We start from the raw sequence: 25,639 nt of genomic DNA, 5'->3' as shown, positions 1-25,639 counted from the left end.
TGCTGCTAGTTAGCATTTTTAACAAAACTGCTAAAAATGATTAGCTAAGTCACATGGTTAACATAGTTAGCATGCTAACAAGTTAGCATGCTAACATGCTAGTTAGCATTTTTAGCAAAATTACTAAAAATGATTAGCTAAGTTAGCTAAGTCACATGGTTAGCATAGTTAGCATGCTAGCATGTTAACATGCTAGTTAACATTTTTAGCAAAACTGCTAAAAATGATTAGCTAAGTAACATTGTTAGCATAGTTAGCATGTTAACATGCTAGTTAACATTTTTAGCAAAACTGTTAAAATGATTAGCTAGGTTAGCTAAGTAACATGGTTAGCATAGTTAACATGCTAACATTGTTAACATACTTAGCATATTTAGTAAAACTGCTAGAAAATGTTAGTTAAGTTAGCTAAGTAACATGGTTAGCATGCTAGCACTGCTATAAAACATTAGCTAAGTAGCATGGTTAACAGAATTAAAAATCTTAGCATAACTGCTAGCAAACATTAGAGCCGTTCAAACTTTCAGTTATCGTCAAATATCTACCTATGCACAGCCATTAAACTATTTGAATATCAACATTCATTAAACTGCTAGAAAACGTTAGCTAAGTAATATGGTTAGCAGGTTAGCATTGTTAGCACTGCTATAAAACATTAGCTAAGTAGCATGGTTAGCATAGTTAAAAATCTTAGCATAACTGCTAGCGAACATTAGAGCCATTCCAACTTTCAGTTATCGTCAAATATCTACCTATGCACAGCCATTAAACTATTTGAATATCAACATTCATTCAACTTCCAGTCTGTCAACAACTTTTAAACTATTTACCTTCAACTTTTAAACGGTCTACTTTTAAACTATCATTAAACTATCTATTAAACTAGCTGTCTATCAACAACTTTTAAACTATCTACTGTCTATCAACAACTTTTAAACTATCTACATTCAACTTTTAAACAGTCTACTTTTAAACTATCAACTTTTATTAAGCTATGCAACCACCGTGTCTATCCTAGCATCACCGTAGTAACCATCTCTTTATTATATATTTTAACTATACATGATATTTTACATCACAACTTTAGCATTTTCATGCACTGGTAATTCCTTGGAATTGCATTTCTAGTTACATATTACTATCATATCTGTAGTTGTTTCCCCGCCCCCTCTGCAAAGCTAATTGCGTGCCCACAGCTGAACCACAAGCGCAGTTGAATAGTTAACCAATTGCGACATTAAAAAGAAACAAACTTTAGCGATCATACATGATAATAAGATGTCAACAAGCAGCGACATACAGAGTAGGCCTAGTAGTTCTACTAATCTACTTAAAAATACTTGAACTATTTATTGCACAATGAAGAAAACTGATGCTCTGAATACTTATTCAGCTGTCTCTAAAAGTTTCTCTAATTGACGCATTCAACCGCGATTTTGATTACACCTGCTTTTAACAGGCGCAAGTTTTTCACCGCAAAACAGACATGCACTGTTTTCATACATATGGCGGAATACCTAATCAATGCTATTAGCACTTGTTGTCTCCTGTGTTTGCGCGATACTCCCACTTTCCCCTGACCCTCCTATGAATGCATATGCATGACACGGAAAAGCGCAAATAGCCATTTGCAGCTCTCACGACAGGCAGTCTACGCTTTTTCCTCAGTGCGGCCTGTTTGTACATACCTCGCCATGCTTTTACGTGCACTTTGCGAATGAAATATGCCTGATGTAGGCACAAAAACATACATCTGGCCCTGTCTGGCCTTTTTTCATCCGCTTTCTCTGGGTGTGTCTTACTTCTCTCCTTTGTATCCCTTATTCTCTCTCTCTCTCTATTTATCTCTTTGGCTGTGGAGAACATGTATGTGTGTGTGTGTGTGTATGTCTGTGTGTGTGTATGTCTGTGTGTGTGTGTGTTTGTGTGTGTGTGTGTGTGTGTGTGTGTTTGTGTGTGTGTGTCTGTTTGTGTGTGTGTTTCTGTGTGTGTGTGTGTGTGTCTCTGTGTGTGTGTGTGTGTGTGTGTGTGTGTCTGTGTGTGTGTGTGTCTGTGTGTGTGTGTGTGTGTGTGTTTGTGTGTGTGTGTGTGTGTGTGTGTGTTTGTGTGTGTGTGTGTGTCTGTTTGTGTGTGTGTGTGTGTGTCTGTGTGTGTGTGTGTGTGTCTGTGTCTTTGTGTGTATGTCTCGCTCTGTGTGTGTGTCTGTCTGTGTCTGTGTGTGTGTGTGTGTCTGTGTGTGTGTGTGTCTGTGTCTGTGTCTGTGTGTGTGTGTGTGTCTGTGTCTGTGTGTATGTCTCTCTCTCTGTGTGTGTCTGTCTGTGTCTGTCTGTATGTGTGTGTGTGTGTCTGTGTCTGTGTGTGTGTTTGTGTGTCTGTGTCTTTGTGTGTATGTCTCTCTGTGTGTGTGTGTCTGTCTGTGTCTGTATGTGTGTGTGTGTGTCTGTGTCTTTGTGTGTGTGTGTTTGTGTGTGTGTGTGTATGTGTGTGTGTGTGTGTGTGTGTGTCTTTGTGTGTATGTCTCGCTCTGTGTGTGTGTCTGTCTGTGTCTGTGTGTGTGTGTGTGTGCGTGTGTCTGTGTCTTTGTGTGTATGTCTCGCTCTGTGTGTGTGTCTGTATGTGTGTGTGTGTGTGTGTGTGTGTCTGTGTGTGTGTGTGTCTGTGTCTGTGTCTGTGTGTGTGTGTGTGTCTGTGTCTGTGTGTATGTCTCTCTCTCTGTGTGTGTCTGTCTGTGTCTGTCTGTATGTGTGTGTGTGTGTCTGTGTCTGTGTGTGTGTTTGTGTGTCTGTGTCTTTGTGTGTATGTCTCTCTGTGTGTGTGTGTCTGTCTGTGTCTGTATGTGTGTGTGTGTGTCTGTGTCTTTGTGTGTGTGTGTTTGTGTGTGTGTGTGTATGTGTGTGTGTGTGTGTGTGTGTGTGTGTGAGTTGAACATGACCGCAACCAACAGCCAAACCTTTGCCACTGCAAACCCAAGCTAATCCCTGAATAGGACGGTTACTCTTGGGTGGCGGGTGGGGGAGACATATCTGGGGGGAGACACACTGGCTAGGTTCAGAGTTCAGGTTCCATTCCCTCTCTCTTTCTCCCTGGTGATGTTGCTCAGTGGAGCAGAGACTCTGGCACAGACTGAGCAGTTAAGTTCGGAGTTTAGTTAGTGTCAGCTCTTACCATTAGGCCCTGTTAGTCAGTGAGTTAGCCACTAGAGAGGGTTTGTTCTTTTAAGTTTGTCAGTATCGCCCTTTGTGTTTAACAATAACGTCAATTCAATTTTATATGTGTGTCCGACATCCATCACTGCTGCACAGAATTCAGGGTAAGGCCACGTGAACATGTCCCATTGACCTCCATTCATTTTGTCTATAGGACAAATGAATGGAGAATCTTGAAAGTTGAATTCTGAGAAATGCCCAAGTTGCCCAAAGGGCAAACAAACAACTTTTACTTTGATAACCCTATAGAACATGTTACTGTATAAAAGTTCACTGTACTCAACATTTCCAGGTCAACTTTTGGCAATTAGACAAAAAATGTCACATTTTTCGAAATTTCGCCAAAGTTCATGTGTTAGGTGGCACCCTTAACCCATTCGCGCTGGATGCTGCGTAGCGCAACATTGACCCTCCCGCTGGATGCTGCGTAGCGCAACATTGACCCTCCCGCTGGATGCTGCGTAGCGCAACATTGACCCTCCCGCTGGATGCTGCGTAGCGCAGCATGCTTTTTATTTCATGTTTTTAGGTGCTACAGAGGCTTAGATATAACATTTTGGTAGACGTTGACAATTTTTAGTATGTTTTCAGAAAACCCTCAGGAAATAGGGTTATTTAGTCTGGAATGCCATAGGATTCTATAGGCGTTTTTAGCAGGCATTTTAGGAGTAAATGGGCTAAATCTCAATGGAATTACTCAAAACTGTGCAAAAGTCATTTTTATGTTAATTGGAACAATATGCAATGCCAGCCAAATTTATATTTTGAAATTAAAATTTCCCATTCAAATTTGATGTACCTTATTGTGCGCGTTCACATAAAAGGGGCGGGTTGCAGGGCAAATCACCACTTTCAGTGATGACGCGTTCACCTTATTTTACGGATGAGGAATGCACAATTATTATGACAAGTTATGAGGAATTAAAACCCACTCTACGACAAAAATCGAATACTTCGGCAGTGAACAAAGCAAGGCAAGGCTGTTGGCAACGTATTGCAGATCGGGTAGCCTAAATGCCTAAAAGTAAAGTTTTATGTCCACATGTTCTTCAAATACGGAGGATTAATAGCTTGCGGAATGTATTTAATGAGTTTAAATAATTAAATTGCTTATTTATTTTGAGTTCATAGAAATGCCTACAGATGCAACACAATTTAGAAGTGGGCATATAGATTACAGTAATAAGGATAATTGAATGTTTAAGTAGCCCCATTGACTGATTTAGTGTATGCCTAATCCTGTGAACATTTCAGATGCAACACCATTGCCAAACGCACATGGCAGCAGGTGAAAATGAAACACAAACACATTATTCAGAATAGTGGTTTATATAGTCATAGCTTGCATTAATATTTCTTAATTATGAACACATGTAGGCATAGTATGCTTATAGTCTTCACTTGGCCTCTGTTTTACAGCTAACAAGAAAAGGGTGTCTTTGAACACTACTGTAAGGCACTGTAGCAGAGGAGTTGGCCATCGCAAATAATAGTGGAAGGCCGATTATGGAGGGGGTTGAGGGAGGCATTCGGTCTGATTCTGGTGTGGAAATGTGTAGCCTTGTGCCTATGTGCAGGGTACAGTAATATGACATTCAATTCAATACGTTTGTTAAAATGGTGATTTTAATTTATTAGGCCTAGGCCTACTGTAGGCTATGTCCGATTTATTCTTGCTCAGATGTTCAGCATACTGTAGGCCAGATTTATTTTCGGACATACAGTATTCTTGGTCAGATGTTCAGCATCACCATGTGAATGTCCACGTACGGGCATTGCTATGAGACGTCTTCATAGATCATCTGACAAAGATAACGAATTCCCTCGGCTGACAATCTATCTTCATAGAGAATATCGTCCGGGTAGGCTATATATATATTGTCTCTAAAACCCCTTGCCCTGCGAAGAGAGTCCCTCACGATTTGCGCCCCAATGTCGTATGGATCATCCAGGTACGCCGACATGTCTCGGGAGAAATTGTTAGTGGAGGGGTGGTACTTATAAAGGGTGTGGTTAACAGAAACCTCGGGTTAACCAAGAACATAACCTGCTCGGAGCAGGTTTGAGATGCAGCGTAAATTGCCATGGCAGCATACCTCGGTTAAAACCAATCCACCTTTCGTAGTACGGGTTAATCGGGAAGTTACGCCACACGCGATCAAGTTACTCTCGAAGTTACCCAGATAAGCCAGTAACCCCGCTTCGTAGTACAGGCCCCTGGCCTCCTTCCAGACACACACACACACACACACACACACACACACACACACACACACACACACACACAAACACACCTGCAAGATGAATATAATCTGTGTATGTGTGCAGGTAATGGTCTGGGGGGTGGCGTTGGGGGTTAGGGATGGGGGTTCTTCTGCTTTGGGGGGTAGAGGGTTGGGGGATGAGTTGCCTCTTAAAATGTGACACCTTTTCAGTGCTGCACAGAGAGGTCTGCATATTAGTTGTGACATCACTTCATATGGCCTTCTCTTCTGAGTATACATCATCTAAAGAAGAGGTATGTATGTAGATGTGGCTTATTCTCCTGGTCAGCATTAGGTTGAATCATGTGTAAGCATTTGTGTTGTGTTTGATATATCAGGGGTTTAGGGATGCAACGGTGAGTGTAGACCTTCCAGTCTGTGAACAGTGTGTGAGGGACAAATAAGGAGCTGGTATCACCTCTTTTCTCACTGATATGTTGTCCGTCTTTGCCCACTTACTTGATGTGGGAAATATTCCGTTTATCACCAGTAGATTGCAGGATAAAGCAAAGGATGACATGGCGTGACATTGTAATTTTTATAATAAAATAATCATACTGTGAAAATAAGTTTTTACTTGTATTACAATATGTGCAGAAACATTGTACCACAAGTCTTTGATATGCTATAAGCATAATTTAATTAAGCTCATGCAGTTTGGTGACTAAACTTCTACAGGTTTAGAGACACTTTTTCCCCCTTAACTCACAGACCTTTATAATGCTAATGGGTGAGATAGTTGTTGATCATAGGAAAGCCCTCACTCCCCCACTGTCAAAAGTAGCCCTAAAGGACCATTAGTTAGGAATGTATGGAATGTCTCTGCCCCTATCTTACATTTGTAAAATCAGGGTGAACTGTAAGAATAGAGGCAATAAAGTTTATTGTTTATTTTGTTTATTTTTACAGTCTACTTAAAATGTTATGGTCTAAGTGCTATTTGTCCTCTGACTATGTGGTTCAGTAAAAAATTATCTTTCCAGAATTGGATTACAAGGCAAATATCAATTAATTTAAAAGCAGTTAGCATTTTTTGTCAAGTTTCAAAAATGGGTTACCTTTAGCGAATGGGCGCAAAATTCTCAGAATACAAAATACAGTTTTATGATGACCTATGATGAAAACAGACAAAAGCTTAAAGCAGCATACTCCCTTATAACATTACTGACTACGGAGATGTGTGGCAAAGTAATTGTACCACAGGACGTCTGTAATATAAATGGCCAATTTGCACGGGATTAAGTAACCTCAGTATTCTACCAGAAGTGGGAGTGGTAACTCGATTTACGCACTGCCGTCACCTCCCTGTCGCCATGTGTGTGCAATGTTGCTTCCTGATATTGCATTCATACATGCAACATGGCTTGAGTAATGTGTACTCAGTAGTTCAATTTCAAGTTCAAGTTATATGCTAAATATGTCAAGGACAACTGTAGGCTACAATTAAATGTTTGTGGTGAGCCTCGGGTATTGTACAGGCTACAGCTGAAATATTATCACACAAATTCACCCTCCTTGTCGATTACATTGTTACCTACACTTTACCGTACCTTTCTTGTAGATTACTTTTTCGAATATTTCTAATTTTGACTGCTTCCATTAGAGCTGCAGCCAGCCAGAAGCAGATGGGCTCCCCCTATTAAGTCAGGTTCTGCTCAATGTTTCTTCCTGGAATATGGGAATTTTTCCTTGCCACAGTTGCCATATGGTGTGCTTGTAGGGGGTTAAAGCTGCCAGTCTTCCGGTCGTTGTGTTCCATAAACGTCTATGTAAAGTTATATAATCGCAACACATACTAGGAACATACTAAGGCTAACCGCTTAAGGGCCCATCACATTACACGCGGCATGCGCTATGAAATGCATTATAGTCAATGGCTTCCGCGCGCAAGAACTGGTCTGCCGCTGCGCTGAACAAAGCATTTTGCCGCTCTTGCGCGTGCCGCGGTCAAAGTTCAAACTTTGACCGCGGCGCGCTGTGAGTCATTGGTATTTTGCGCTGAGCCCAGCGACAAGCACAACAAAAATCTTTGGGACGTTACCTCAACCAAGAGCAACCTAGTGGTAAGTGCAGCGCATACCGTGTACAATGTGATGGCCCCTTTAGAGTCCACATCAACAGTAGGGATGTGCATTTCTGGCAAAAATACCATTCGATATTCACTGATAAGTATTCGAAAATTATTAGAAAATCGGTCGGTCAAGAACTCGCCCGCGCACGCACGCACACACAAACCTCGGATACACGCTCACACAATGACACAGGCAGAGGTTTTTATGATTTGTATGAAATCAATCTGTTTAATACAACACCTGTGCCATGAACATCAATTTATTTCAACTTAGGCAGATAGGCCTAGTACATGCTCGAAAACAGATCCCTATTTTTTATTTTTTTTACTGAACGCATGCATGACTGATGGCCTATCGGAAACTGTTCATAACATTTTCAATATTTAAAAACTGCGAAATCATCTTCAGATCTTCAAAACTGATAATTTCATAATGTTGTCTCAAGCATTAATGATTTTAGGCTGCAGGAATGACGTTTTTTTTTTTTTTTTTTTTTTTTACAGGAATGACGGTCAGATTAGGCTACAACATGAACTTGACGTCAAACTCTTTTAAAAAAAAAAAAAACAATCTCTATTTATAGATGTATATTTACACCCATAGTTTCGTTATCAAAATTAAATGTTCATTCGAAAATGTGCTATCTATGCCATAATGATTTTAGGCTTATAGGTTAGCGGAGCACAGTTGTAGGCAATATACGCAAACTTTTATTAACCTCGTTTTATTAACGAAAGTAAGTGTCATAGTCTAGCACTATCTATCTATGCCATATTTTTGTTTAAATAAATGAGCATATCCACATGTTCGGGATGAAGACGGGTGCGCAATCTGTTGACAATTAGTCCAGCTACGGAGAACACACGCTCTGATTGCTCTGATGTAGCAGGCACAGCCAAGTATTTGCACTGTTATATTTGGACACAGACATGGGGCCTGTACTACGAAGGGAGCTTAACCTACCCAGATGTAACCCAGGTGCAAAGGTGCAAATCGTCGTTCCAGTGAGGCAGACACGGTCTGTTTGAACTTAGTGACTTTGGGGGATTCTCCAGGAGTTTCTTTGAGGTGTTTGGACAGTAAAGTTGCCGTCACCGGGTAAATCATTGAGATGGATACTCCAAATTCTCAGCAAAGGGCAGTGGTGGCACATTTAAGAGAGTGCAACACGGGTAAGAGCTCTTCTATTACTGTCCAGCTATCGTCAGTCTGTTCAAGGGTGCGTGCATCGGGTAGTTTAGTGACTGTCCTGTCAGATAAAACAGCAGACACGGCCCATCTTTGCTCCAACAAGCGCTCGAACATATCATGAACAGAGTTCCACCTTGTCCGACGGCAAGTTTTGTTGTTGCTGCTTTTGTTTCAACGCCTCGGTTGCAACTATGCTATGGTGGAAATGTGAAACCAGACGATTGGCAGATGAAATTTGATTTATTTGCTGTAGTTTGAAGCCGTCGTTTATGGCCAGTTGTAATGTGTGGGCGAAACAAGGCTGAGAGTACCAGTCAAGGCCAGTGTTGGCTAGAACCATATTGCTGGCATTGTCATGCACGCAGGCGGGACACTTTCCCTCCAAGACCCCACTGATCTGTCGCGTTTGTGAGCACAATTGACAGGTTTTCAGCCGTATGCCGTTCTGACATGGCTTTGGTCTGAAGAACAGCACTGCACCTCCCAGTTTTGTATGAAGTGAATTATTTATTCAAACGTGTAACATGCATAATGTTTCATTCTCCCTCCTTTTCGGCACGAATGAAACCGCATGAGAGAGCATGAACCATATCGTTTGTCCCGTATTTTATTCAGCAAATTTGGCAACAGTCAGCTCCCATTTTAAATCATAGCCCACTGCTTCTTTCTCTTTATTGCCATTGCAGTAAGCATTTAGAATAAAGAATAACGTTCGTGAACCCTTTTGTTTTGTTGCCAGCATAAAAACAAGCCTACCATCTGCCTATTCTGCAAATTTAAAAAAAAAGGAATAAATTGAACGATGTCGAAGTCGGACAGATAGGCATAGTTCATATTGAAAAAAGTTATACAATTTGGAACTCTAGCTTTTCCCCACCACAATCTTTTAATGCCATCTAATCATAACGTTAGCGTGCGCAGTCTGCACCATACCTGCTTAAACAGACATTGCTTAAACAGATGTTGCTGATTCGATCATAAACGGCCACAGCAACGAAGAGGAATGACTAAAAATGACTGACTCTTCTCTATTATTGTGTTACACGCTCCAAATGTAAAGCACTTTGAGCCGCATACTGTGTATGAAAGGTGCTATACAATTATTATTATTATTACCTGGCAAAATCATAACCCTGTGGTTGTCTTGCATTATTTATTACTGAGTGCTTCTTCAAGCGCCTTCATGCTTAAAGACAGGATGTGACGGAATATCTACATACATTTTTACAGAGGATCGTATTTGAACAGGATTAATATTACCAGAGGTATTTTTTGGACCTTTTTACAGTTTCCGGTAATTTTTACTGACATTGTCCTTAATAATTACTGACATGGCGTATTCGGACGGGACTAATAATTACTTTACCCTTGTCTCCACATAATACTAATCCTGTACGAATAGGACTTTAGTGTCCATAAACATTTCCCATTTTCCTCTCCACATGAACCCTCTGGGGACTGGAGACAGATTCACAGGGTATTCCAGGCATGGAAAGTCAGAATTTTATAATTTTTGAAGCAAAGTCATGCAATATCAGGGAATTTTGTTGTAGCAGTTTAAAATGTAATAAAATACATTAAAACAAATATATATCCACACAGAATGTGTGTATATCTACTTATCTGCTTGCTTGTATTTATTCAGTGACTATTCATGACTGCTAAACGGGTGCTATGGAATCATTTGTTGGTATATTGTACTATTTATTGTGTAGTCATGGAAATTCAGGTTTGTCAGTGAAAGTCAGGGTAAAGTCGTTTGACTTAGTGGGAACTATTAATTAAAAATGTGTAGTATTAGGCCATCCTTAAAAATATTCTTGTTTGCAGTAACAGCCAAAAAAATAAAAAAATGGGTCGGTAGGTAGGTCAATATTTTTTTTTTCAAGATTCAAAGTAAAAAAAAAAAGTAAAATTTTGGTCATTGTGATTACGTAAGTATGAATTTAAACAAATGTGCATATTGTGACGTAACTGACTGGGTCCTCAACCCGTGCCTTCAGGCGCATCATTGCAAACCTCAATCTGATGCAGGTTATGTAGACCAGCCTTTCTCAAGCTTCTTTGACCTAAGGCCCAGTAATGGCAGACTTTGGGGTCATAGGGCTCATCTACACTTACCCAACCCCAGTCCCCCCCCAATCAAATTGTCATTATCATTATCACAATCATTATTATGCCTATATTGTTATACATGCACTTTCCCTTAAATGATTTGTGACATGCACATCAGAGGACTGCTTTACTAATGTAAGATATAATTAGTTTCATTGCTTTTGCATGGTTGCATGATGCTTGCATAAGAAAAGAAATACTTCTCAAAACAGCAACAAGTATATGGGTGCTATTGTTTTGGGATGTTTCCCTCATGCAAGCATCATACATTGGTAGGAAATGGAGAAAAAAATACATGTTTTTTAATTAAGTTTAATTTGAATGCCTGAATGTAAGGATTCAGGAAACACAATACCAGCTTTTTTGGCGAGCAGATAGGCGTAAATCACTGATCTGTTAATCTTTAACATATAGAAAGAATGCTACAATAGCTTTTGGCTACGTTATATTCAAATTTGACTATATAATACTCAGTGCTGTAGCCTACTACAGTGTATTATACAGTCTCTGCTCTGTTTCTATGGAAGTTCCAAAAATCAACGTCGTTTTATTAACTGTCGTTTAACAGGTTGAAGCGGAGCTTTGATACCAACGTTATGGATTAGTTTCAGTTTCTCTCGAGCAGACGCGCAGACGCCTGCATTGAATGAACGCTCATACCACCACTTTATTGTATGGCTCTATGTTTAATGACATCGATAGCAGAAACGTTTGTTTTCTTTTTTTGTCGGTCCGCGGTATCTTGATCAACTGCGCAGCAAATTATCAGACGAATAACCGGGCCTAATTTCACTCCACGACTCCGCGGACCAGCAGTCTTCACATTTCGGACTCATATTTTTAGAAATGCTGAATAGACCACAACCAATTTCAATTCTTCAACACGGTCACCGTTAGACTAGAGGGGAGAAAGGATAGGAAAAGATCTGGGCACAGTTCTTCCAGAACTTCTTGCCAAGTAATAACGTTGTCGAGATGCTTGTGTGAATGAAACGAAGCGTATAGGCCATAGTATGACATGTGTAAACCAATGGTGTAGAGATGACGCCACAGGGTTTTATTTAAGAGAGCCCAAGTTTGTATGTAGGCAATTTATATTCACAATACTTAAGCCTACTAAAATAAATAGTATTTTATTTGTATTGGTTGTTTAGAGTAAACGCAAGTTTACAACCGGCAAGTCGGTCGGACTAAATGGGGAAAAAAATAAATATTTGGGTCGGTTCTAAATTGACAGGGTCGGTCGGGTTACGGCAAACGAAAATATTTTTAAGGATGGCCTTATTGTAGGTGCCATAACATCTATGTAGGTCTAGTACACATGTAATGTGTGCATTTTTTGCTACAAGTCCATTGAAGTTATTATTCTGTGAAGAATAATTCTGTAGCTTTTTCTTATGTTTGAATATGTACAGCAGCATTTGCAGGTAATGTTTGGGGATGGGAGGGGTTTAGCTCTGTAAGCCTGTGTGCAAAGTTGTATAATGCACCTGAAAGAGTTCTTTATGCTTCTTTCCAGGGTGGTCCAGGGTGCCCGATACAGTGATTCTGAGAGTGGCCATAGCAGCAACATGAGGATTGTCACTTCACCAATATCTTGTGATGCGATGTTTCGAACTTCTTAAACATGGTGACATGATCACAATGACAACATTTCATTCCTGAATTTCCCCTTGGGGATCAATAAAGTATCTATCTATCTATCTATCTATCTATGTGGAAATATGCTCTTGATATAGTCTGCAATCTGCTGCTGGTGACATCTTCACCTCCATCTGACCTTTAGGATCATCTGACCTTTCACATCTGGACTGGCTTTGGGGTTCACCTGAGCACACACCTGGGATCTTCTGACGAGGTATGTTTGTATATACTCCATCCGGCCTTTCTCCTCCATCTAGCTTTTCACATCTTGATGAGCTGCTTTTTGCGAGGAATTGAGTACACACCTGTGATCTTCTGAAGAGGTATGTTGTTTGGAACTGTTGATTTGTAATTGGCAGAATTTAGGCAACACTGATCGATTTTCTAAGATGACGTCTTCAGACAGCTTTGCATCTTATGGCATGGATTCAAGGTTTTCTAAACAAAACTTCAAAACTTATCTTCAAACCAGACCTTTCGAGTTGGTCCATGACCCATAATAACTTTCCATTTGGTTCTTGCCTTTATGTCTAGTTGATCTGGAAGTACTTTTTGCAAACACATTCCTGAATGGTAGCATGCACCCACCCAACAGCCCTCTTAAAGGAGAAATCTGGCGAGTTTTCACACAAATCTCCAATTCTCGAGGTCATCGAGTACTATCAATCTTAATTTATTTATATTAGGGATGCACAATGTATCTGTGGCCGATAAGTCAAAAAAAAAAAGAAAATATTATTATCAGTCCAATAACAGAATTCCGGCCGATAATTTGCGCCGATTTTTTTTAAACCCCTAATTTCCGGACTAGGTATACGTAAGGCCCATCTGGCTACACTTCTTCCTCAATGTATTGTCAGCGGTATTTCACCATTCTAACAAGATTTGTGGATCTGCGTTGCATCTGTGCATCCCAAAATCCTCTTGTGAATGATCGCCTCTTCAACCTTAGCAGAGCGGAGCCCAGCCCTATCTAGAGCCGTCTTGTGCTGGTGTGTTTGCACTTCACCGCGCTAGTCGAGGAAACACATGAACAAACTCTTCTGTGGGACGAGTACATAAGTAGGCCTAGTTCTAAGTTGTATTTTAGTAATATATTTGCATTTTGTTAGCTTGGATTTTGTAATATTACCAAGAAAATAATATGCTAACCATTCCTGCTTCAGTTCCAGACAGGTCATCATTATAAGTTATTAAAACCATCGGGGCTAACCCCTTTCATTTAACCTGCAGCAGGTTGTGCGCAACAGAGTAGACGGACATGAGACAGGCTACAGTCTGAGGAGTTGCAGCTTCAGTCTGAGGAGTTGCAGCTTTATTCAGTTACCCGCAGTTGAAACTAAACATAATTTTCGCTCACAAACTCATTTGGTCGCTATATCTTTTTCGCAGTTTAGCAGTTTATGAGTGTTTACTCCTAAATTAAAGGAGAATTCCGGTGTGATATTGACCTAAAGTGTGTTGAAACATGATACCAAGTATGAACGTATGTCTCATAGCCCATCTCGGCTTATCCCCTGCACTCCAAAATCTGGCGCTAGTTAGCCGATGCTACCAACAGCTTTTTCAATGGTGGTGCTTCGGCATCGGGCTAGCCATGCAAATAAATCACTGTTTTACCTCGTTTACGAGGCTCAATGTATCTCCACACTTCATTGGTAGACTACCGAAGGCCCTGACATTTAAAACGAGACATTGAGAACTTTGAAAAAGCACTGGTAGTTTACTTACAAGACGATTTATACAGACAGTATCTTCACGAAGTTTAGCGTTTGCAGCCATCTTGAATTTAGTCACGATAAGTCGAGCGACGAGTAAGAATGAACAGGTATGATGGGATCAGATTCCAAAAATAATTATGTGGAAATGCATTGATTCCAGTTGCTGCTAAGAAATTCTCCTTTAAAACGCTTCATACACTGTCGCTAGCCAATCACTCCCAATTCACTGACATCAGTTTCGGTTAAAGGAGCCACACATAGGGCTAGGCTACTGCTATTTTGTTCACTGCTGTACCATTGAGAACTATTATGAGTTCTGTCCATCATTGGTGGTAGAAAACATTACTGTAATTAATGTTAATGCAATCGGTATCGGCCACAACAAACCAATAAATTGGTTATCATCCCTAAAATTCCATGTTGGTGCATCTCTAATTTATATAGCACATTTAAAAAACAGTTGAGGAACAGTGGCCGGTTGCACAGAGCACCTTAAGTTTTTTCCCTTAAGTATGACCCTTAAGACTTAATTTCTCCTCAGGTAAGGGGTTTCCTTAAGGGTGTTGCACAGAATACCTTAAAATGTTTCCTTAGTTAAGGAGAAACGTCAAGGGATTTACTGCACTGAAAGGGATTTTCCGGCATGAAAATTCTATAGTTTCCACGGAGATTGTTCAACAGCTGTAGCCTAGCTAACTGCCTTTGCCGCGATGCCGTTAGTTAACCCACCGAACACACTGCTTATATCTTATCATTCATCTTACCTTAATAATATTAGCGGATATTATCCAGGTAGCAAGTAAAACATGTATATATACATTAACTGAACAATACTAGTTGGCAAGTTAGAAATGATCCTGACTGTCATCAGTGCACCAACGTTTTGCCTAGCGAACCGAACCGAAGCTCAAGACATCCACATGAATTGTTAATGTTAGCCTACGTAAACCAAACAATAACAATACGGCATGTTTCTGATAGGCCTATCTATTTGACAGAGGAAGCATATTAACAGAGAGGTTTTATTTTGAATGGTCAAAAGTAGTTAATAAACTTCATTTATCAGCATCATTTCAGTTAATAATATGGTTAAGGTAGTGTCAGATGTCCCTTAGGGTTTTCCCCTTAGTTAGACTACTAAGGTCTTTTGTGCAACAGTTTAAGGGATTTCTTACAAGATAAGGACAAACCCTTAAATACTAAGGAAAAATGTTAAGGAACCCTTAAGGAGAAAACTTAAGGGTGTTTGTGCAACCGTTTTTATTTTAAGGAAAAAACTTAACTTAAGGTGCTTTGTGCAACCGGCCACACTGCTGATGCTGATACAATGTCGGTACGAAAACGAACGGTCTTTCCTAGCATTCCTACACTCCGGACCGGAGTGTAGCGCTGTAGCTGCTGGCGTAAGCTGCTTGCTATAGCTACCTGAGTACTCGGTGACCTTGAGAAACGGGAAATGTAGATTTATGTGAAAACTCGCCAGATTTCTACTTTAATGTTTACAGAGTGGTATTCTTCATTGTTTTTACAGTCTGAATTTTCTCACCCCTACCCTATCCGTTACAATAGCATCTTTATATCACCTTTACACATACATTTACTGTTTAAAAGTTGATATTACTCCCCTTAATCTGTTGGTAAAACTTTCAGATTACTTTCAACATTGTATTTGTGTACATTTGTGAGGAAAACCAATGACTACTCTTAAAGGTAAGTGGTCTGGTACAGTGAAAACACGAAGGAAACGTGTTGTGTACACAGGAAATTAAATGCACCCGCATATCAACCATCGATCTTAAAAAAAGGTAGGTTGTGCTTGGTGCGATTGAAACCCTACAGATGTGAAAGTACAGAGTGCAAGGTTCAGAAGGCATAGTATGGTAAACATTAGGGATATAACGGTGTGCTCAACTCGCAATTCGATACGGACAAGGTAAGGTGTAAGATAGGCATTGACTGTGGAAGTAAAGAACCGACCCAGTGGAACTGACTGACTCTGATGAAATCCTCCTCGACAGACAGACAGAGAGACAGACAGACAGACAGACAGACAGACAGACAGACAGACAGACAGACAGACAGACAGACAGACAGACAGACAGACAGACAGACAGACAGACACAGCAGGAGTCCTCGCCAGGTCTTTTGGCCAACCGCGCCACCTCCCTTTTCGGCCCCTTTTGGGTTTTCCCGCCCTTTTACTCTTTTTTTTTTTTTTTTTTTTTTTTTTTAAATTTAAAGGGGATGTTGATACTGCCGTCTTGTTGCCACTGGGCAACGCCTTGGAGTCACCCTCATGTCCACGACCGGCGCCGTTCGTGCTCTCCGACCAGCGTGCCCTGTGGCAGCCATCGCTCGGGTTTCTCTTCATCTCGTACAAATCTTTCGCCTTTTACTAAAGATTTCCGTGGAGGGGAACTGCCCCGAGTTTACGGTATTTTTGGAAGCTCTGCTTCGGCGGAGCTGCACCTGCCTGTCCAAAGTCAAGCGTCGTGGTGTTTTGTTTAGCGGCGGCGGTCGGCTTTTGCTGGCCCCGCCTCCCCCCGTAACCATGTGAGCGCGGGGGGCGTCGCTAGAGGGGCCGCCGGACCCCGTGCAGTTGTGGGGTATCGCTTCTCGGCCTTTTGGCTAAGATCAAGTGTAGTATCTGTTCTTATCAGTTTAATATCTGATACGTCCTCTACCCGAGGACCATATATTAATCTGATTTTTGGAACAGGGAGACGGAAGAGGGGCTTGCTCCGTCCGCTCCACGCATCGACCCGGTATTGCAGCGTCTCCGGGAACGGTGCACATCCCTTTGACTGTGGAAGTAAAGAACCGACCCAGTGGAACTGACTGACTCTGATGAAATCCTCCTCGACAGACAGACAGACAGACAGACAGACAGACAGACAGACAGACAGACAGACAGACAGACAGACACAGCAGGAGTCCTCGCCAGGTCTTTTGGCCAACCGCGCCACCTCCCTTTTCGGCCCCTTTTGGGTTTTCCCGCCCTTTTACTCTTTTTTTTTTTTTTTTTTTTTTTTTTTTAAATTTAAAGGGGATGTTGATACTGCCGTCTTGTTGCCACTGGGCAACGCCTTGGAGTCACCCTCATGTCCACGACCGGCGCCGTTCGTGCTCTCCGACCAGCGTGCCCTGTGGCAGCCATCGCTCGGGTTTCTCTTCATCTCGTACAAATCTTTCGCCTTTTACTAAAGATTTCCGTGGAGGGGAACTGCCCCGAGTTTACGGTATTTTTGGAAGCTCTGCTTCGGCGGAGCTGCACCTGCCTGTCCAAAGTCAAGCGTCGTGGTGTTTTGTTTAGCGGCGGCGGTCGGCTTTTGCTGGCCCCGCCTCCCCCCGTAACCATGTGAGCGCGGGGGGCGTCGCTAGAGGGGCCGCCGGACCCCGTGCAGTTGTGGGGTATCGCTTCTCGGCCTTTTGGCTAAGATCAAGTGTAGTATCTGTTCTTATCAGTTTAATATCTGATACGTCCTCTACCCGAGGACCATATATTAATCTGATTTTTGGAACAGGGAGACGGAAGAGGGGCTTGCTCCGTCCGCTCCACGCATCGACCCGGTATTGCAGCGTCTCCGGGAACGGTGCACATCCCTTTGACTGTGGAAGTAAAGAACCGACCCAGTGGAACTGACTGACTCTGATGAAATCCTCCTCGACAGACAGACAGACAGACAGACAGACAGACAGACAGACAGACAGACAGACAGACAGACAGACACAGCAGGAGTCCTCGCCAGGTCTTTTGGCCAACCGCGCCACCTCCCTTTTCGGCCCCTTTTGGGTTTTCCCGCCCTTTTACTCTTTTTTTTTTTTTTTTTTTTTTTTTTTAAATTTAAAGGGGATGTTGATACTGCCGTCTTGTTGCCACTGGGCAACGCCTTGGAGTCACCCTCATGTCCACGACCGGCGCCGTTCGTGCTCTCCGACCAGCGTGCCCTGTGGCAGCCATCGCTCGGGTTTCTCTTCATCTCGTACAAATCTTTCGCCTTTTACTAAAGATTTCCGTGGAGGGGAACTGCCCCGAGTTTACGGTATTTTTGGAAGCTCTGCTTCGGCGGAGCTGCACCTGCCTGTCCAAAGTCAAGCGTCGTGGTGTTTTGTTTAGCGGCGGCGGTCGGCTTTTGCTGGCCCCGCCTCCCCCCGTAACCATGTGAGCGCGGGGGGCGTCGCTAGAGGGGCCGCCGGACCCCGTGCAGTTGTGGGGTATCGCTTCTCGGCCTTTTGGCTAAGATCAAGTGTAGTATCTGTTCTTATCAGTTTAATATCTGATACGTCCTCTACCCGAGGACCATATATTAATCTGATTTTTGGAACAGGGAGACGGAAGAGGGGCTTGCTCCGTCCGCTCCACGCATCGACCCGGTATTGCAGCGTCTCCGGGAACGGTGCACATCCCTTTGACTGTGGAAGTAAAGAACCGACCCAGTGGAACTGACTGACTCTGATGAAATCCTCCTCGACAGACAGACAGACAGACAGACAGACAGACAGACAGACAGACAGACAGACAGACAGACAGACACAGCAGGAGTCCTCGCCAGGTCTTTTGGCCAACCGCGCCACCTCCCTTTTCGGCCCCTTTTGGGTTTTCCCGCCCTTTTACTCTTTTTTTTTTTTTTTTTTTTTTTTTTTAAATTTAAAGGGGATGTTGATACTGCCGTCTTGTTGCCACTGGGCAACGCCTTGGAGTCACCCTCATGTCCACGACCGGCGCCGTTCGTGCTCTCCGACCAGCGTGCCCTGTGGCAGCCATCGCTCGGGTTTCTCTTCATCTCGTACAAATCTTTCGCCTTTTACTAAAGATTTCCGTGGAGGGGAACTGCCCCGAGTTTACGGTATTTTTGGAAGCTCTGCTTCGGCGGAGCTGCACCTGCCTGTCCAAAGTCAAGCGTCGTGGTGTTTTGTTTAGCGGCGGCGGTCGGCTTTTGCTGGCCCCGCCTCCCCCCGTAACCATGTGAGCGCGGGGGGCGTCGCTAGAGGGGCCGCCGGACCCCGTGCAGTTGTGGGGTATCGCTTCTCGGCCTTTTGGCTAAGATCAAGTGTAGTATCTGTTCTTATCAGTTTAATATCTGATACGTCCTCTACCCGAGGACCATATATTAATCTGATTTTTGGAACAGGGAGACGGAAGAGGGGCTTGCTCCGTCCGCTCCACGCATCGACCCGGTATTGCAGCGTCTCCGGGAACGGTGCACATCCCTTTGACTGTGGAAGTAAAGAACCGACCCAGTGGAACTGACTGACTCTGATGAAATCCTCCTCGACAGACAGACAGACAGACAGACAGACAGACAGACAGACAGACAGACAGACAGACAGACAGACACAGCAGGAGTCCTCGCCAGGTCTTTTGGCCAACCGCGCCACCTCCCTTTTCGGCCCCTTTTGGGTTTTCCCGCCCTTTTACTCTTTTTTTTTTTTTTTTTTTTTTTTTTTAAATTTAAAGGGGATGTTGATACTGCCGTCTTGTTGCCACTGGGCAACGCCTTGGAGTCACCCTCATGTCCACGACCGGCGCCGTTCGTGCTCTCCGACCAGCGTGCCCTGTGGCAGCCATCGCTCGGGTTTCTCTTCATCTCGTACAAATCTTTCGCCTTTTACTAAAGATTTCCGTGGAGGGGAACTGCCCCGAGTTTACGGTATTTTTGGAAGCTCTGCTTCGGCGGAGCTGCACCTGCCTGTCCAAAGTCAAGCGTCGTGGTGTTTTGTTTAGCGGCGGCGGTCGGCTTTTGCTGGCCCCGCCTCCCCCCGTAACCATGTGAGCGCGGGGGGCGTCGCTAGAGGGGCCGCCGGACCCCGTGCAGTTGTGGGGTATCGCTTCTCGGCCTTTTGGCTAAGATCAAGTGTAGTATCTGTTCTTATCAGTTTAATATCTGATACGTCCTCTACCCGAGGACCATATATTAATCTGATTTTTGGAACAGGGAGACGGAAGAGGGGCTTGCTCCGTCCGCTCCACGCATCGACCCGGTATTGCAGCGTCTCCGGGAACGGTGCACATCCCTTTGACTGTGGAAGTAAAGAACCGACCCAGTGGAACTGACTGACTCTGATGAAATCCTCCTCGACAGACAGACAGACAGACAGACAGACAGACAGACAGACAGACAGACAGACAGACAGACAGACACAGCAGGAGTCCTCGCCAGGTCTTTTGGCCAACCGCGCCACCTCCCTTTTCGGCCCCTTTTGGGTTTTCCCGCCCTTTTACTCTTTTTTTTTTTTTTTTTTTTTTTTTTTTAAATTTAAAGGGGATGTTGATACTGCCGTCTTGTTGCCACTGGGCAACGCCTTGGAGTCACCCTCATGTCCACGACCGGCGCCGTTCGTGCTCTCCGACCAGCGTGCCCTGTGGCAGCCATCGCTCGGGTTTCTCTTCATCTCGTACAAATCTTTCGCCTTTTACTAAAGATTTCCGTGGAGGGGAACTGCCCCGAGTTTACGGTATTTTTGGAAGCTCTGCTTCGGCGGAGCTGCACCTGCCTGTCCAAAGTCAAGCGTCGTGGTGTTTTGTTTAGCGGCGGCGGTCGGCTTTTGCTGGCCCCGCCTCCCCCCGTAACCATGTGAGCGCGGGGGGCGTCGCTAGAGGGGCCGCCGGACCCCGTGCAGTTGTGGGGTATCGCTTCTCGGCCTTTTGGCTAAGATCAAGTGTAGTATCTGTTCTTATCAGTTTAATATCTGATACGTCCTCTACCCGAGGACCATATATTAATCTGATTTTTGGAACAGGGAGACGGAAGAGGGGCTTGCTCCGTCCGCTCCACGCATCGACCCGGTATTGCAGCGTCTCCGGGAACGGTGCACATCCCTTTGACTGTGGAAGTAAAGAACCGACCCAGTGGAACTGACTGACTCTGATGAAATCCTCCTCGACAGACAGACAGACAGACAGACAGACAGACAGACAGACAGACAGACAGACAGACAGACAGACACAGCAGGAGTCCTCGCCAGGTCTTTTGGCCAACCGCGCCACCTCCCTTTTCGGCCCCTTTTGGGTTTTCCCGCCCTTTTACTCTTTTTTTTTTTTTTTTTTTTTTTTTTAAATTTAAAGGGGATGTTGATACTGCCGTCTTGTTGCCACTGGGCAACGCCTTGGAGTCACCCTCATGTCCACGACCGGCGCCGTTCGTGCTCTCCGACCAGCGTGCCCTGTGGCAGCCATCGCTCGGGTTTCTCTTCATCTCGTACAAATCTTTCGCCTTTTACTAAAGATTTCCGTGGAGGGGAACTGCCCCGAGTTTACGGTATTTTTGGAAGCTCTGCTTCGGCGGAGCTGCACCTGCCTGTCCAAAGTCAAGCGTCGTGGTGTTTTGTTTAGCGGCGGCGGTCGGCTTTTGCTGGCCCCGCCTCCCCCCGTAACCATGTGAGCGCGGGGGGCGTCGCTAGAGGGGCCGCCGGACCCCGTGCAGTTGTGGGGTATCGCTTCTCGGCCTTTTGGCTAAGATCAAGTGTAGTATCTGTTCTTATCAGTTTAATATCTGATACGTCCTCTACCCGAGGACCATATATTAATCTGATTTTTGGAACAGGGAGACGGAAGAGGGGCTTGCTCCGTCCGCTCCACGCATCGACCCGGTATTGCAGCGTCTCCGGGAACGGTGCACATCCCTTTGACTGTGGAAGTAAAGAACCGACCCAGTGGAACTGACTGACTCTGATGAAATCCTCCTCGACAGACAGACAGACAGACAGACAGACAGACAGACAGACAGACAGACAGACAGACAGACAGACACAGCAGGAGTCCTCGCCAGGTCTTTTGGCCAACCGCGCCACCTCCCTTTTCGGCCCCTTTTGGGTTTTCCCGCCCTTTTACTCTTTTTTTTTTTTTTTTTTTTTTTTTTTTAAATTTAAAGGGGATGTTGATACTGCCGTCTTGTTGCCACTGGGCAACGCCTTGGAGTCACCCTCATGTCCACGACCGGCGCCGTTCGTGCTCTCCGACCAGCGTGCCCTGTGGCAGCCATCGCTCGGGTTTCTCTTCATCTCGTACAAATCTTTCGCCTTTTACTAAAGATTTCCGTGGAGGGGAACTGCCCCGAGTTTACGGTATTTTTGGAAGCTCTGCTTCGGCGGAGCTGCACCTGCCTGTCCAAAGTCAAGCGTCGTGGTGTTTTGTTTAGCGGCGGCGGTCGGCTTTTGCTGGCCCCGCCTCCCCCCGTAACCATGTGAGCGCGGGGGGCGTCGCTAGAGGGGCCGCCGGACCCCGTGCAGTTGTGGGGTATCGCTTCTCGGCCTTTTGGCTAAGATCAAGTGTAGTATCTGTTCTTATCAGTTTAATATCTGATACGTCCTCTACCCGAGGACCATATATTAATCTGATTTTTGGAACAGGGAGACGGAAGAGGGGCTTGCTCCGTCCGCTCCACGCATCGACCCGGTATTGCAGCGTCTCCGGGAACGGTGCACATCCCTTTGACTGTGGAAGTAAAGAACCGACCCAGTGGAACTGACTGACTCTGATGAAATCCTCCTCGACAGACAGACAGACAGACAGACAGACAGACAGACAGACAGACAGACAGACAGACAGACAGACACAGCAGGAGTCCTCGCCAGGTCTTTTGGCCAACCGCGCCACCTCCCTTTTCGGCCCCTTTTGGGTTTTCCCGCCCTTTTACTCTTTTTTTTTTTTTTTTTTTTTTTTTTTAAATTTAAAGGGGATGTTGATACTGCCGTCTTGTTGCCACTGGGCAACGCCTTGGAGTCACCCTCATGTCCACGACCGGCGCCGTTCGTGCTCTCCGACCAGCGTGCCCTGTGGCAGCCATCGCTCGGGTTTCTCTTCATCTCGTACAAATCTTTCGCCTTTTACTAAAGATTTCCGTGGAGGGGAACTGCCCCGAGTTTACGGTATTTTTGGAAGCTCTGCTTCGGCGGAGCTGCACCTGCCTGTCCAAAGTCAAGCGTCGTGGTGTTTTGTTTAGCGGCGGCGGTCGGCTTTTGCTGGCCCCGCCTCCCCCCGTAACCATGTGAGCGCGGGGGGCGTCGCTAGAGGGGCCGCCGGACCCCGTGCAGTTGTGGGGTATCGCTTCTCGGCCTTTTGGCTAAGATCAAGTGTAGTATCTGTTCTTATCAGTTTAATATCTGATACGTCCTCTACCCGAGGACCATATATTAATCTGATTTTTGGAACAGGGAGACGGAAGAGGGGCTTGCTCCGTCCGCTCCACGCATCGACCCGGTATTGCAGCGTCTCCGGGAACGGTGCACATCCCTTTGACTGTGGAAGTAAAGAACCGACCCAGTGGAACTGACTGACTCTGATGAAATCCTCCTCGACAGACAGACAGACAGACAGACAGACAGACAGACAGACAGACAGACAGACAGACAGACAGACACAGCAGGAGTCCTCGCCAGGTCTTTTGGCCAACCGCGCCACCTCCCTTTTCGGCCCCTTTTGGGTTTTCCCGCCCTTTTACTCTTTTTTTTTTTTTTTTTTTTTTTTTTTTTAAATTTAAAGGGGATGTTGATACTGCCGTCTTGTTGCCACTGGGCAACGCCTTGGAGTCACCCTCATGTCCACGACCGGCGCCGTTCGTGCTCTCCGACCAGCGTGCCCTGTGGCAGCCATCGCTCGGGTTTCTCTTCATCTCGTACAAATCTTTCGCCTTTTACTAAAGATTTCCGTGGAGGGGAACTGCCCCGAGTTTACGGTATTTTTGGAAGCTCTGCTTCGGCGGAGCTGCACCTGCCTGTCCAAAGTCAAGCGTCGTGGTGTTTTGTTTAGCGGCGGCGGTCGGCTTTTGCTGGCCCCGCCTCCCCCCGTAACCATGTGAGCGCGGGGGGCGTCGCTAGAGGGGCCGCCGGACCCGTGCAGTTGTGGGGTATCGCTTCTCGGCCTTTTGGCTAAGATCAAGTGTAGTATCTGTTCTTATCAGTTTAATATCTGATACGTCCTCTACCCGAGGACCATATATTAATCTGATTTTTGGAACAGGGAGACGGAAGAGGGGCTTGCTCCGTCCGCTCCACGCATCGACCCGGTATTGCAGCGTCTCCGGGAACGGTGCACATCCCTTTGACTGTGGAAGTAAAGAACCGACCCAGTGGAACTGACTGACTCTGATGAAATCCTCCTCGACAGACAGACAGACAGACAGACAGACAGACAGACAGACAGACAGACAGACAGACAGACAGACACAGCAGGAGTCCTCGCCAGGTCTTTTGGCCAACCGCGCCACCTCCCTTTTCGGCCCCTTTTGGGTTTTCCCGCCCTTTTACTCTTTTTTTTTTTTTTTTTTTTTTTTTTAAATTTAAAGGGGATGTTGATACTGCCGTCTTGTTGCCACTGGGCAACGCCTTGGAGTCACCCTCATGTCCACGACCGGCGCCGTTCGTGCTCTCCGACCAGCGTGCCCTGTGGCAGCCATCGCTCGGGTTTCTCTTCATCTCGTACAAATCTTTCGCCTTTTACTAAAGATTTCCGTGGAGGGGAACTGCCCCGAGTTTACGGTATTTTTGGAAGCTCTGCTTCGGCGGAGCTGCACCTGCCTGTCCAAAGTCAAGCGTCGTGGTGTTTTGTTTAGCGGCGGCGGTCGGCTTTTGCTGGCCCCGCCTCCCCCCGTAACCATGTGAGCGCGGGGGGCGTCGCTAGAGGGGCCGCCGGACCCCGTGCAGTTGTGGGGTATCGCTTCTCGGCCTTTTGGCTAAGATCAAGTGTAGTATCTGTTCTTATCAGTTTAATATCTGATACGTCCTCTACCCGAGGACCATATATTAATCTGATTTTTGGAACAGGGAGACGGAAGAGGGGCTTGCTCCGTCCGCTCCACGCATCGACCCGGTATTGCAGCGTCTCCGGGAACGGTGCACATCCCTTTGACTGTGGAAGTAAAGAACCGACCCAGTGGAACTGACTGACTCTGATGAAATCCTCCTCGACAGACAGACAGACAGACAGACAGACAGACAGACAGACAGACAGACAGACAGACAGACAGACACAGCAGGAGTCCTCGCCAGGTCTTTTGGCCAACCGCGCCACCTCCCTTTTCGGCCCCTTTTGGGTTTTCCCGCCCTTTTACTCTTTTTTTTTTTTTTTTTTTTTTTTTTTAAATTTAAAGGGGATGTTGATACTGCCGTCTTGTTGCCACTGGGCAACGCCTTGGAGTCACCCTCATGTCCACGACCGGCGCCGTTCGTGCTCTCCGACCAGCGTGCCCTGTGGCAGCCATCGCTCGGGTTTCTCTTCATCTCGTACAAATCTTTCGCCTTTTACTAAAGATTTCCGTGGAGGGGAACTGCCCCGAGTTTACGGTATTTTTGGAAGCTCTGCTTCGGCGGAGCTGCACCTGCCTGTCCAAAGTCAAGCGTCGTGGTGTTTTGTTTAGCGGCGGCGGTCGGCTTTTGCTGGCCCCGCCTCCCCCCGTAACCATGTGAGCGCGGGGGGCGTCGCTAGAGGG

General features: G+C 45.1%; 23 non-coding genes across 23 annotated transcripts; all 23 read left to right on the top strand.

The window, feature by feature from the left end:
• The first annotated feature begins 16,564 nt into the window (after nucleotides 1–16,564).
• LOC143135745 (U5 spliceosomal RNA) lies at nucleotides 16,565–16,678 on the top strand. The gene has a single exon (XR_012989179.1). It is a non-coding gene; the product is annotated as a U5 spliceosomal RNA (small nuclear RNA).
• A 143-nt stretch (nucleotides 16,679–16,821) lies between these two features.
• On the top strand, nucleotides 16,822–17,012 carry LOC143135485 (U2 spliceosomal RNA). The gene has a single exon (XR_012988981.1). It is a non-coding gene; the product is annotated as a U2 spliceosomal RNA (small nuclear RNA).
• Nucleotides 17,013–17,369: 357 nt separating this feature from the next.
• Nucleotides 17,370–17,483, top strand: LOC143135744 (U5 spliceosomal RNA). The gene has a single exon (XR_012989178.1). It is a non-coding gene; the product is annotated as a U5 spliceosomal RNA (small nuclear RNA).
• A 143-nt stretch (nucleotides 17,484–17,626) lies between these two features.
• On the top strand, nucleotides 17,627–17,817 carry LOC143135484 (U2 spliceosomal RNA). Its single transcript, XR_012988980.1, has one exon. It is a non-coding gene; the product is annotated as a U2 spliceosomal RNA (small nuclear RNA).
• Nucleotides 17,818–18,173: 356 nt separating this feature from the next.
• Nucleotides 18,174–18,287, top strand: LOC143135743 (U5 spliceosomal RNA). Its single transcript, XR_012989177.1, has one exon. It is a non-coding gene; the product is annotated as a U5 spliceosomal RNA (small nuclear RNA).
• Nucleotides 18,288–18,430: 143 nt separating this feature from the next.
• On the top strand, nucleotides 18,431–18,621 carry LOC143135483 (U2 spliceosomal RNA). Its single transcript, XR_012988979.1, has one exon. It is a non-coding gene; the product is annotated as a U2 spliceosomal RNA (small nuclear RNA).
• Nucleotides 18,622–18,977: 356 nt separating this feature from the next.
• Nucleotides 18,978–19,091, top strand: LOC143135742 (U5 spliceosomal RNA). The gene has a single exon (XR_012989176.1). It is a non-coding gene; the product is annotated as a U5 spliceosomal RNA (small nuclear RNA).
• A 143-nt stretch (nucleotides 19,092–19,234) lies between these two features.
• Nucleotides 19,235–19,425, top strand: LOC143135482 (U2 spliceosomal RNA). Its single transcript, XR_012988978.1, has one exon. It is a non-coding gene; the product is annotated as a U2 spliceosomal RNA (small nuclear RNA).
• Nucleotides 19,426–19,781: 356 nt separating this feature from the next.
• LOC143135741 (U5 spliceosomal RNA) lies at nucleotides 19,782–19,895 on the top strand. The gene has a single exon (XR_012989175.1). It is a non-coding gene; the product is annotated as a U5 spliceosomal RNA (small nuclear RNA).
• A 143-nt stretch (nucleotides 19,896–20,038) lies between these two features.
• LOC143135481 (U2 spliceosomal RNA) lies at nucleotides 20,039–20,229 on the top strand. Its single transcript, XR_012988977.1, has one exon. It is a non-coding gene; the product is annotated as a U2 spliceosomal RNA (small nuclear RNA).
• Nucleotides 20,230–20,586: 357 nt separating this feature from the next.
• LOC143135740 (U5 spliceosomal RNA) lies at nucleotides 20,587–20,700 on the top strand. The gene has a single exon (XR_012989174.1). It is a non-coding gene; the product is annotated as a U5 spliceosomal RNA (small nuclear RNA).
• A 143-nt stretch (nucleotides 20,701–20,843) lies between these two features.
• LOC143135480 (U2 spliceosomal RNA) lies at nucleotides 20,844–21,034 on the top strand. The gene has a single exon (XR_012988976.1). It is a non-coding gene; the product is annotated as a U2 spliceosomal RNA (small nuclear RNA).
• A 355-nt stretch (nucleotides 21,035–21,389) lies between these two features.
• Nucleotides 21,390–21,503, top strand: LOC143135739 (U5 spliceosomal RNA). Its single transcript, XR_012989173.1, has one exon. It is a non-coding gene; the product is annotated as a U5 spliceosomal RNA (small nuclear RNA).
• Nucleotides 21,504–21,646: 143 nt separating this feature from the next.
• Nucleotides 21,647–21,837, top strand: LOC143135479 (U2 spliceosomal RNA). Its single transcript, XR_012988975.1, has one exon. It is a non-coding gene; the product is annotated as a U2 spliceosomal RNA (small nuclear RNA).
• A 357-nt stretch (nucleotides 21,838–22,194) lies between these two features.
• Nucleotides 22,195–22,308, top strand: LOC143135738 (U5 spliceosomal RNA). Its single transcript, XR_012989172.1, has one exon. It is a non-coding gene; the product is annotated as a U5 spliceosomal RNA (small nuclear RNA).
• Nucleotides 22,309–22,451: 143 nt separating this feature from the next.
• Nucleotides 22,452–22,642, top strand: LOC143135478 (U2 spliceosomal RNA). Its single transcript, XR_012988974.1, has one exon. It is a non-coding gene; the product is annotated as a U2 spliceosomal RNA (small nuclear RNA).
• Nucleotides 22,643–22,998: 356 nt separating this feature from the next.
• Nucleotides 22,999–23,112, top strand: LOC143135737 (U5 spliceosomal RNA). Its single transcript, XR_012989171.1, has one exon. It is a non-coding gene; the product is annotated as a U5 spliceosomal RNA (small nuclear RNA).
• Nucleotides 23,113–23,255: 143 nt separating this feature from the next.
• LOC143135477 (U2 spliceosomal RNA) lies at nucleotides 23,256–23,446 on the top strand. Its single transcript, XR_012988973.1, has one exon. It is a non-coding gene; the product is annotated as a U2 spliceosomal RNA (small nuclear RNA).
• Nucleotides 23,447–23,804: 358 nt separating this feature from the next.
• LOC143135735 (U5 spliceosomal RNA) lies at nucleotides 23,805–23,918 on the top strand. The gene has a single exon (XR_012989169.1). It is a non-coding gene; the product is annotated as a U5 spliceosomal RNA (small nuclear RNA).
• A 142-nt stretch (nucleotides 23,919–24,060) lies between these two features.
• Nucleotides 24,061–24,251, top strand: LOC143135476 (U2 spliceosomal RNA). The gene has a single exon (XR_012988972.1). It is a non-coding gene; the product is annotated as a U2 spliceosomal RNA (small nuclear RNA).
• Nucleotides 24,252–24,606: 355 nt separating this feature from the next.
• On the top strand, nucleotides 24,607–24,720 carry LOC143135734 (U5 spliceosomal RNA). The gene has a single exon (XR_012989168.1). It is a non-coding gene; the product is annotated as a U5 spliceosomal RNA (small nuclear RNA).
• Nucleotides 24,721–24,863: 143 nt separating this feature from the next.
• LOC143135475 (U2 spliceosomal RNA) lies at nucleotides 24,864–25,054 on the top strand. The gene has a single exon (XR_012988971.1). It is a non-coding gene; the product is annotated as a U2 spliceosomal RNA (small nuclear RNA).
• A 356-nt stretch (nucleotides 25,055–25,410) lies between these two features.
• On the top strand, nucleotides 25,411–25,524 carry LOC143135733 (U5 spliceosomal RNA). The gene has a single exon (XR_012989167.1). It is a non-coding gene; the product is annotated as a U5 spliceosomal RNA (small nuclear RNA).
• Nucleotides 25,525–25,639: the final 115 nt, after the last annotated feature.

Source organism: Alosa pseudoharengus, unplaced genomic scaffold, assembly GCF_046254945.1.
Source record: "Alosa pseudoharengus isolate Yale_2024_CS ecotype anadromous, Long Island Sound unplaced genomic scaffold, YU_APseudo_1.1 YU_APseudo_1.1_scf_2, whole genome shotgun sequence".
In the NCBI taxonomy this organism is placed as follows: domain Eukaryota; kingdom Metazoa; phylum Chordata; class Actinopteri; order Clupeiformes; family Clupeidae; genus Alosa; species Alosa pseudoharengus.
The sequence above is the reverse complement of the archived record's forward strand: the minus strand, read 5'-3'. Positions and strand labels throughout refer to the sequence as shown.